Genomic DNA, 9,858 nt, shown 5'->3' on the forward strand with positions numbered 1-9,858 from the left:
CATATCCCAGAGAGACATCCACCGAACACGACCTCCCAATTTATCTGGGCCTCCGTGGTCGCCTCAGGAGGGCGGGAGCTACCGGGGAACACCGGAGACACACGAGGTTCTGAACCGGAAAAAAACCACAGAAAGGTTGGAGGATTAGGCTTTTCAGAGTAGAATATACTCAAGCAAAACAAAAATTTGAGCCTTCTTTCCCATATGACAATCGCTCTCATATCACACCGAGTGGGAGACAGGTCTCAGGACCCTTGACTGAAGAGACCACAGGCCCCGGGTTCGGGTGTGTCTTCCATAACCGATCATCGGCTGTGGAAGGTCAGGGCTCCACTCGCTGCAGACAGTGACAGGGGCGGGCTTCTCCTCCAGGGAGCCCGGAACGTGGTGTCTGTTGAAGGCCCGTGTGCAGAACCGACACGTCTGCCCTCCGTCAGAGGACCCTCTTTCCCTCTACAACAGACACCTCCCTCCCCAGGGCAGGACGGGGAAGACGCGGTCCATCAAGTGCGTCTGCTAAGGGACCAGAGGGACACGGCCGTGAGCCCAGTCAGGGCCGCCCGTGCACCGGGAAGCCCCGGAGAGCGATCTGCCCTTCTTCTGCAGTGACTCAAGGAAGAAACAGAGGACTATGCTTTCCTCTTACCGAGCAGAGCAGCTGGCGGTGGAGGGCGAGGTTGCACAGGGCACCAAGGGGGACCAGGTGCAGGTGCCCAGCTGGGCGACGATGGGCCGCTCACGGGGCAGGCCACGTGGGCTGGTCCTCGGAAAGGTTGGTGCCCTCCGGCCCACGGGGTGACCTGCAGGACAGAAGGGAGGGCTGGGTTGGATGACAGACAAAAGCGCCAACACCGACAAGAGCCGAAACCCAATGCAGCAGCTGTCGGCACCGGGCACCCTCCCCTGCACTGGGTGCCCAGTTGGCAGCTACGCTGCATGCACTCCATCAGCCCTGGGCCTGCCTTCAGCCTGGGCTGCACAGGAGGCTTTGGGGATAAAATACTCTCATCAAACTTCACTGTGATGACAGGGCATACTTATCCCCTAATTCCCAATCCATAGGCAAAGCCAGGAAAAGTTTGTTGAAAAGGAAAATGCTAGTTCCAGGTATTATTCAATACAAAATGACCACTGGACCACAGCTGAAAACAATTACTTACTTTGGTTTCCTCTTCCTCCTGAGCCGGAAAGGCGGTGCCATTCCTAACAGGGTTGCCACCCGGCCCTGAAGCTGTAAAGGGAGAGCAGCGCTGAAGGCTGATTCTATCTGACAGATTCCGTGCGGGGGAAGCACGAGCCGAGCCCTCCGTGCCCTCCTCCAGGAGCTCTCACTCCGCCCACGCCCCGGGCTCTTCACAGAGTCCGCAGGTCTCCCTCACACCTCAGGTGACCCCGAGGACGAGGGGAGACTGGACCCCTGTCCCATGACGAGGACACCACAGGGCCTTGATTCAGGTGTTTTCGTAGCTAATCACCCTGGATGGGGTCTCAGGGCTCAGATCCCTGGCAACCAACACTGACACAGGGGACTCCCAGCACACTTCAGGGCAAATCAGTCTGTATTCAGATTATACATTAAAGTAAGAAGTGTCTTTCGTAGGAAGAGTATCAACAACCCCTGACTGTGAGCTCCACCTCTTCCTCCTCAGCCTGTTGGTAAACTGTTAAAAGCCTTCTCTCTGACAGCGCATGTCTTGTATAAGTGACCAGATGTCACGTAAACATTTATGAAAGAAATGGACTCAATGACTCATGTTGTAATAATCGGCAAAAGAATGGTGAGTTACATGGAGTAGCTGGTGGGAGACTTTAGAGTTACACGTTAACTCTGGGAGAGGGAGGCTACGTAGTCATGTCACTTACTAACTGGCTACTCTAGGTCACTGTGCAAGCTTTTTTATAAGAACGAAGGGACCTGCAAAATTAGTGAAGAAATGCCTGCTGCCTTAAAGCAGATCTTGAATAGAATATTTAACCACCAAGGCAAATGAAAAAAAATGGTTTTCTCGTTATACTGCCTTCATTCTAAAATTTCATCCATGTTATTTTCCTGAAATTAGAAGAAAATTCAGCCTTCAAAACCGTGTCCAGGCGGGAATAGAGGGCTGACGCTCACGTCTTCTAGTGCACAGAAAGCAGCCATGCCAGCCACGCCAGGCAACCAAGAGCCTGGGGGGCGGCCCGCAGTCCCTGGAGGGGCGTGAGCTCCACCGCTCACAGGGGACAGAGCCCTGCTGGCTGGTGGCATGTAAAGAAAACAGCATCTTGTCACCTAGCTGTGAACCTGTTCCCCACAGTGAGTGTGTGGTGTGGTGTCCAGGAAACCCGACAACTACCCATGGGGACAAGCAGCCCACTGGGCGGCTCCTGCTGCAGAAATGGAGCTGCCGCACTTCACAGTGCGCTCCTTACCTCTCAGGGGAGGGTGCAGCCTGTACGGTCTTCCTGGGGTGGGCTCCTGCCTCATGTATTCCTCTGTCTGCCTCCGTCTGCAGATTGCATCCAATCTTAAAGATAAAGAATGGCTTCAATACAAATTACACCACCAATTCCTCTACTAGGCACAAAACAACCAGTCCTTAAAAATCTCAAAACACCCGTAAAAATGTGTCAAAATTCTGTACCTCTGTTTCAGGTGGGCAACTTCCCTTCTCAGCTCAGAGGAGTTTTCCCTTCTCAGGTCAGAGTTTTCCCTTCTCAGGTCAGAGTTTTCCCTTCTCAATTCAGAGATTTCCCTCTCCAGCTCCTGAGCCCTGAGCTGTGGGAGAAAAACACCTCCACGTTCAGTTGTGGCCGACTGTGCACAAAGGGAAGGAAGGAAACAAATTCTTACCGAGCTGTCTTGGGCCTTCTTCTCGGCAAGAGTGACCTGAAAAAGTCAACACATCAAGAAATACCCCATGGCTAGGGGTTCTCAGGGCCACAATAACTGTCTGCATCAGGTGCTGAGGACTCGCTGTGTCAGGAGGAAGGCAGGTTACCTGGTGTCTCCAAGTGATCTCTGCTTCCCGCATTTGCCCGTGACATTCTTCAAGTCTTATCCTATGAGTTACAAATTGTTCCATCAGAGAAGACACAATGCTGGGTATGCTGTTAAATAACCTGCCCCAGTCCACGTTATCTGCACTGCACACTCACACACATCATCTCACCGCTCAAGACACACTGCACACGGCTGCAGAAGCACGGCAGGTGCAAAGCTGTTTCTGCAGCCACTCCTTCCGTCACTGTTACTGAACGCCTGCCCGGTTCTGCCCTGACACAATTCCCCCTCCCGTTCTCAGCATTTCCCTCACGTGTCCTGTGCTGAGCATCTTTCATCACAAAGCTTGATTCTTCCTTTCCTTACATCCTGACCCTACTTCTTACCCCTGGGTCTCCCCAGCAGCACGGGAATGTTTATTGGTCCGACTGACTCTACACTAAACTGCTATCCTCAGGGTGAGAACGGTTTATAGCACCTTCAGAAACATCTCTGTGAACTGTCTCTCCTCTCAGTCTGGCCAGCACTGGGACCAGGAAATTCTTAGTAACTTAATACTTTTTAAAGTTAAACGTTTAACTTAACATGTGTAAAACTTAACACTTTTCCTCCTGTGTGAAGCCATGTATACAAATGTCTTTTGTTTGGGTCGGTTTATGATATTGTGTCTAAACATTTTAGAAAAGTTTTCAAAAAATCCAACAGGTGTTTTCAGAGCCGCAGGTGCAGAGGAGCTGAACTCACTTGTACCATCTTGTCTCCTCTTCAGCGAAATTTGCCTCCTCCTTTGCTGCCAACAGCTGCTGGTTTCCCACCAGCTCACATCCGTTCATGTCCACCTTCCTGAGAGGGGAAAGAAACTCTGAAATTCTGCCAGTTTCCCTCCCAGAAACTGGAAGGGAAGAATTCCATGTTCCTTTCGCCCTTCCCCATAAATGCTCAGGCTGATAAATACACAGGAAAGAATTAAAGTACCCCCACTAATAAATATGAAAAAACTACACCCAGGCCTCTGGCAAGTGTTTGGTATCCGGGCTTCCCTTCAGCGTCCCCACCCCTAATCATTTATGCATAAAGTAAACACACAGGAAAAGCCCACGTGAGGTGTGCTCTACGCCTCCCCACCAGGCTCAGGCTCCTGTGCCTGGGACAGCGAGAGCTCACTGTGTTTCAACGTGGGAATCAGGGTCTGACCAAGTCATCACAACCAAACACATTAGGGTAAACAAGCGTTCATGACTTGTTTGATTTCTCCCACAGAGAGCCCAGATTTCAGTCAAAACCTGGAGCAAAACCTGATCCTTTAGGAAATATAAGAAAATGTTTGTTTTTGAAAGCGGGTTAATGGGTGTGATGTCCATGACCTCTCCCTGAGAATGACAGGAAACTCTGAACAAATTATGAAATCCATGATCGAATGTACCAAATTGCTAACAAGCCAGAAAGGGACATGAGGCCAAGATGGAGAAGAAGAAAGCCCAGGACTGGGCCCACCTTCTCCGGGGGTCAACCGATAACTGCAGAGGAAACCACTGAGATGCAGAGCAGCCCAGCAGCCGGTGTCCCCTACGCACGGGCACCACAGTCAGGCAGCTGGAGCTCACGGTCCGTCAGCGAAGGTGATCCCTAGAGAGACCCACAGGACTTAGCTGGGATCCACGAGAGCTACATGCCAGAAACAAAGGTGGACAGGAGACACACGGGCCTCACGAAAGCTGGCTGCACTGACTGATCTCAGCTGCTAACCAGGTTAACAGGATGTAGCACTGCTGGCTCCCTGACCACCTGCCAGCTGTAATGCCCACCTTCTCTGCAGCAAGTTAACCTCACACGAGGCCTCAAATTTTCTCTATTTTCTACCCAATGTCTAGAGTTTATTAAAAATGATAGACACATGGCAAGTCATGACACTTTGATGTGGTTGAAACCTAAGGAAAATAAAAATGGACCTAGGGGGATCCAGATAATGAAGTGACTAAATCTGGTCCAAGAACCTGCTAAAATCTCAAACTAAGTACAAACAAGACTCTGGTAACCAGTTAGAATGAACAGAAGCAGCAGATTACAGAAATCAAGGTCGAAAAATAAATGCACATCTGTACTGATTGAATATGGTAAAGAAAATATGGTGGTAAGTACTCTGAAACATATTACAATATCCACATAACTCCACACATTCATTCACACATTGTCATAATTAACACGGGAACGTCTTACCCTTCAGTGTCCATAGTTCTCTGTCCACTGATTTCATCAAGGACGCGTACTTTCTTCACCTGCCTTTGGAAACCGTCTTCCTCACATTCTTTCAGAGATCCCGATGCAGCATGGTGGTCTTGCATTTTCTTTTTACCCTCTATAAACATAAAACAACTGGCTTTGTGTGTGCACATGTGCACTCAAGAGCTTGGCTGTGCTGGGGAGTGGAGAAAGGAGAGAATTCTGAAGGCAGGAATCCACTTTTTACCTTCCCAGTGCAAATTCATTGCTATTACAGGCATGTTTCATTTTATTGCCCTCCCTGGTAATGCATATTTTTGAACAATTGAAGATTTGTAACAACCCTGAGTACAGCAATTCCATTGGTGACAATTTTTTCTGGCAGCATTTGCTTATTTCTTATCTCTGTGTCACATTTTGGTAGTTCCTGAAATATTTGGTTCTTTATCATTTTAATTAAAACAGGCATGACATTCCTTTAAGGCAAAGCCTAATCCAGCGGAAGTCCCTAGTTCTCAGCAATTCTATAAACCCTGAGAGAGGTGAAGAGGCTTCAGAAGAAAAGTGTGAAGCCAGCAGGGGTTGGCCCATGAAGTTTAAGGCAAGATTCCATCTCCACTGCATACCTGTGCAAGGTAAGGCGAGAAGAGCTGACCCAGAGGCTGCTGCAAGTGCTCCAGGAGATGAAGCTAAGGCAGCTAATGAAGGTGGCTGCACTAAACAACAGGTTTTCAATGCAGAGAACTGCAAGGGGAGGCTACCCAGCACCATCACAGCTGGAGAGATGTCAGCGCCTGACATCAAGGCTTCAATGGACAGGCTGATTTTCCCGTTAGCGGCTAACGAAGCCAATATTCATTTAACATTATGAAAATCCTATGTCCCATGAGAATCAAGTGAAATCTACTCTGTGCTCTATAAATAGAACAAAGCCTGAATGACAGCACATCTATTTACAACATGAATATTTTAGCCCATTGTTGAGACCTACTGCTCAGAAAACAAAACAAAACACAAAAAGAATTTTCTTTCAAAATATTACTGCTCATGGACAATGCACGTCATCCAGGAGCTCTGATGGAGATGCATGTGATGAATGCTGTTTCCATGCTTAACACGACATCTATTCTGCAGCCCATGGATCAGGAGTAATTATGACTTTCAAGTCTTATTATTTAAGAAATACATTTTGGAAGGCTTTAGCTGCCATACACAGTGACACCAATGATGGGTCTGGGCAAATGAATGGAAAATTTTCTGGAAAGGATTCACCATTTTACACACCATTAAGAACATTCGTGATTCATGGGAAGAAGTCAAAATATCAACATGAACTGGGGTTTGGAAGGTATTGATTCCAATCCTGATGTGTGACTTTGAGGGGCTCAAGACTTCAGTGCAGGAAGGAGCTTCAGATGTGCTGAAAATAGCAGGAGAACTAGAGTTACAAGTGGAGCCTGAAGATATGACTGATTGGCTGCAACCTCATGATAAAATGTGCATGAATGAGGAGCTGCTTCTTATGGACAAGCAAAGAAATTGGCTTCTTGAGATGGAATCTACTGGTGAAGATGCTGTGAAAAAGGTTGAAATAACAAAGGACTTAGAAGAGCGTATGAACTTAGCTGATAAATTATCGCAGGGTTTGAGAGGACTGACTCCATTTTGGAAAGAATTTCTACTGTGTGTAAAATGTGTCAAATTGCCTGCGACAGAGGACTTGTTCCTGAAAGGAAGAGAGAATCCTGTCACAAACTTCATTGTGGTCTTATGTTAAGAAATTGCAAAAGCCACACCGATCTTCAGCAACTGCCACAATGACCAGTCAGCAGCCACCAACGTTAATTCAAGACCATCCACCAAAATGACTGTAACTCAATAAAAAAAAGTTAAAAAAAAAAAAAAGGCCATCCACCAACAAAAAGATTACACCTCACTAAAGGCTCCAATGATGGCTAGAAGTTTTTAGTAATAAAGAGTATTTTCATTAAGTTATGAACATTGGGGTTTTTAGACACAGTGGTATTGCTCACTTAATAGACTACAGTATAGTGTAAACTTAACTGTTATTTGCACTGGAAAACAAAAACAAACAAACAAAAAAAATAAGTTATTTGACTCTCTTTATTATATTTATTTTATTCTAGGGGTCTAGAACTGAAGCCACAACATCTCCCAGGAATCCTGTATGTAAGGTTTTCTTCCCAACAAGCAACATACCTTCCAGGCTGCAGTCCCCAGTTGTCACAGCTCGCTGCATCGAATCCTCAGATCTGGTCTTCGAAACACCTGGCTGTAAGGTAGATATGAGAAGACATTCAAGAAGTACTGATCCACAGCAATGTGAACATACTTAACATGAGAGGAATCATACGCTTGGAATCAGCTAAGATGGGCCATCTGCTTTCCGTGCGTTACAGCACAATTAAACACTGACTCAGTGATGCTCGGTTCTCTGAGGTAAGCATCTCTGGGGGTGAGTAACAACCCTTACTCTCTTCTTGCTGCTGATCTGAACGTCCTCCTACACATGCATTTCTTCAGATTTCACTGTGGCTTCACAGACATGAGATTTATCAAGAGCAATTTCAACTTAAAACATTCTCATTGGTGACTAAATTCCCAAGAAAAATAATTTGAGTAGATATCAACATTTAATCTTCTAAGACATGAGATTGTTGTTCCTTGTGAAAGCTAATGTGTACAGTGGAAATCCTGCTGCAACTGGAGGCATTTACCTCAAATTCCTGAAGTGTTCATTGAAACAGCACCTTTCAAGTTCTCTGGAGATGTTCCTTTTTCCAGTATCTTCACACAGGACAGAAATAAAGTATGTACTAAGATTTCAATGAAAACTCAGGGTGATATGCTTAAAAAGTGTAACTTTTTTTTTCCCAGAAACAAAGTATTTTGTTAACTGCAAAACAAACCATAGAAAATAAATATATTAGCCCTGGTACATGTCCAAAGACTTTGATGAGCATTCTCTCCAGAAGATATTAAGGCAGTGAAATGATTCTGAACATATAAATTTTATAAAGAAAGGAAAGCAAGTGTTATACATTCCCTTACACATGCTTGAAAGCATCTGAGACTTTCCCTGAATTTTGGTTTGGGGCTGAAGACAGTGCTCCATTTGAGAGTTTACAGCAGACAGGGCCTCTTCCTTCAAGTTGTAGCACCGGGCATCCTAGCAACTCGTTCTGACCCTTTGCACCTTGCATTTCCTTCTTCAGCTGGTCCTCTTCCACTGCCAGCCTGCCAATCTCTTCCAGAAAGTCTTGGTTTGTTCTGATGGGCAGTTGCTTCTCTTCAACCCTTTTGGAATCCTGTCCCTTCTCAGCCAGTACCCACAACTACCCCTAAGTTTCCTGTGATGGCAGCTGATCCAGGCTGGGCCCAGGAAAAATGTCAAGCCCATAAAGAAATGTGGAAAAAAGACCTCCAGGCACAGATATTTCCTCGCCTCCACAGGCTTCCTCCTCCCTGGACAATGGAGGGCACGACTGGACGACAAGGGGAAGCAAGGGTGAGAAACTGCTCATGTCAAAGAGCTCACAAATGAGTGTCCCTGGTGAAATATAAACAAAGTTTACCCAAATTCACACGGAAAATTCTCTGTTTAACATCAACAGGGCAAGGAGCTGTGCACCTAGTCTAGTAAATTCCTTCACTTCTCAGGTATTTCCTGGCATCTCCTGTGTAACTTGGAGGGCAGTGTGAGTGGTGAGAAAACTCTCTAGGTTGTGAAAATAAGACATATTTCCTAGTCTCTGAAATAGAAAAAGTCACAGAGGTTTTAGTCCATGAAATTCTGGGTCATTGTTCACAGGGAGGTTCCGCTCCTGGGCTCTCACACTCTGCTGTGGTCAAAAGCAGGAGGAGCAGGAGCACGCAGCTCGCCCAGGGCACAAAAAGCCTCAGAAGCCCGGCTATGGTCAACGTGGCAGCTCTCACCAGGTGTGGGTTCTTGGCGTTCTGGTCCCTCACTGCCTGCAGCTTAGCTCGAACAATCTGAATGATGTCATTCAAATGTTCATTCACCTTCTCAATGGCTTTCAAGCTCTCCTTCAATGAAACATTGAATTAGTAACAATTACTCATTAGTTTCATTTCTATTTTCAGAATGTAATCTAACAAGAGAAGAGGTACGTACCTTAAACTTCAGTGCTTTCTCAGAGGGCATCTTCTTTTGCCTGATGGCCTCCTATAAGCATTTCTTTGCATTGTTGTTCTATGCAAAAATGTAATGAAGGCAAAAGAATTACAAATACTAATTACACTGCTAGCTGAACCTATCTTGTGAGTGACCCCTTCCACTAATACAGAAAGTGGTGCTTTACATCTACGACACTTGCTTTGTTTATTTTTTTACTGATATATAGTCAGTTACAATGTGTGAATTTTCTGGTGTACAACATGTTTCAGTCACATATATATATATATATACACCTATGTTTGTCTTCACATTCTTTTTCATTATAGATTACAAGATATCAAGTAGAGTTCCCTGTGCTCTACAGAAGAAATTTGTTTTTTGGTTTTTTTTTTTTTTTTTTTTAATCTAGGACACTTGCTTTGAACCTAGACCTCTTATGGAACACATGGAACAGGACAGTAGGATGAAGGAAAAGAGAGCCAAATAACTGAACTGC

At 45.9% G+C, this 9,858-nt stretch overlaps 1 long non-coding RNA gene across 1 annotated transcript; it reads right to left on the reverse strand.

Annotated features, from left to right (window-relative positions):
* Positions 1-2,682: 2,682 nt before the first annotated feature.
* On the reverse strand, positions 2,683-3,753 carry LOC141578490 (uncharacterized). The gene is made up of 4 exons (XR_012508875.1): positions 3,728-3,753; positions 2,982-3,042; positions 2,834-2,869; positions 2,683-2,758 (listed from the first exon to the last, which is right to left on the reverse strand). It is a non-coding gene; the product is annotated as an uncharacterized LOC141578490 (long non-coding RNA).
* Positions 3,754-9,858: the final 6,105 nt, after the last annotated feature.

The sequence above is a fragment of the Camelus bactrianus genome, chromosome 8 (assembly GCF_048773025.1).
Source record: "Camelus bactrianus isolate YW-2024 breed Bactrian camel chromosome 8, ASM4877302v1, whole genome shotgun sequence".
Lineage (NCBI taxonomy): Eukaryota > Metazoa > Chordata > Mammalia > Artiodactyla > Camelidae > Camelus > Camelus bactrianus.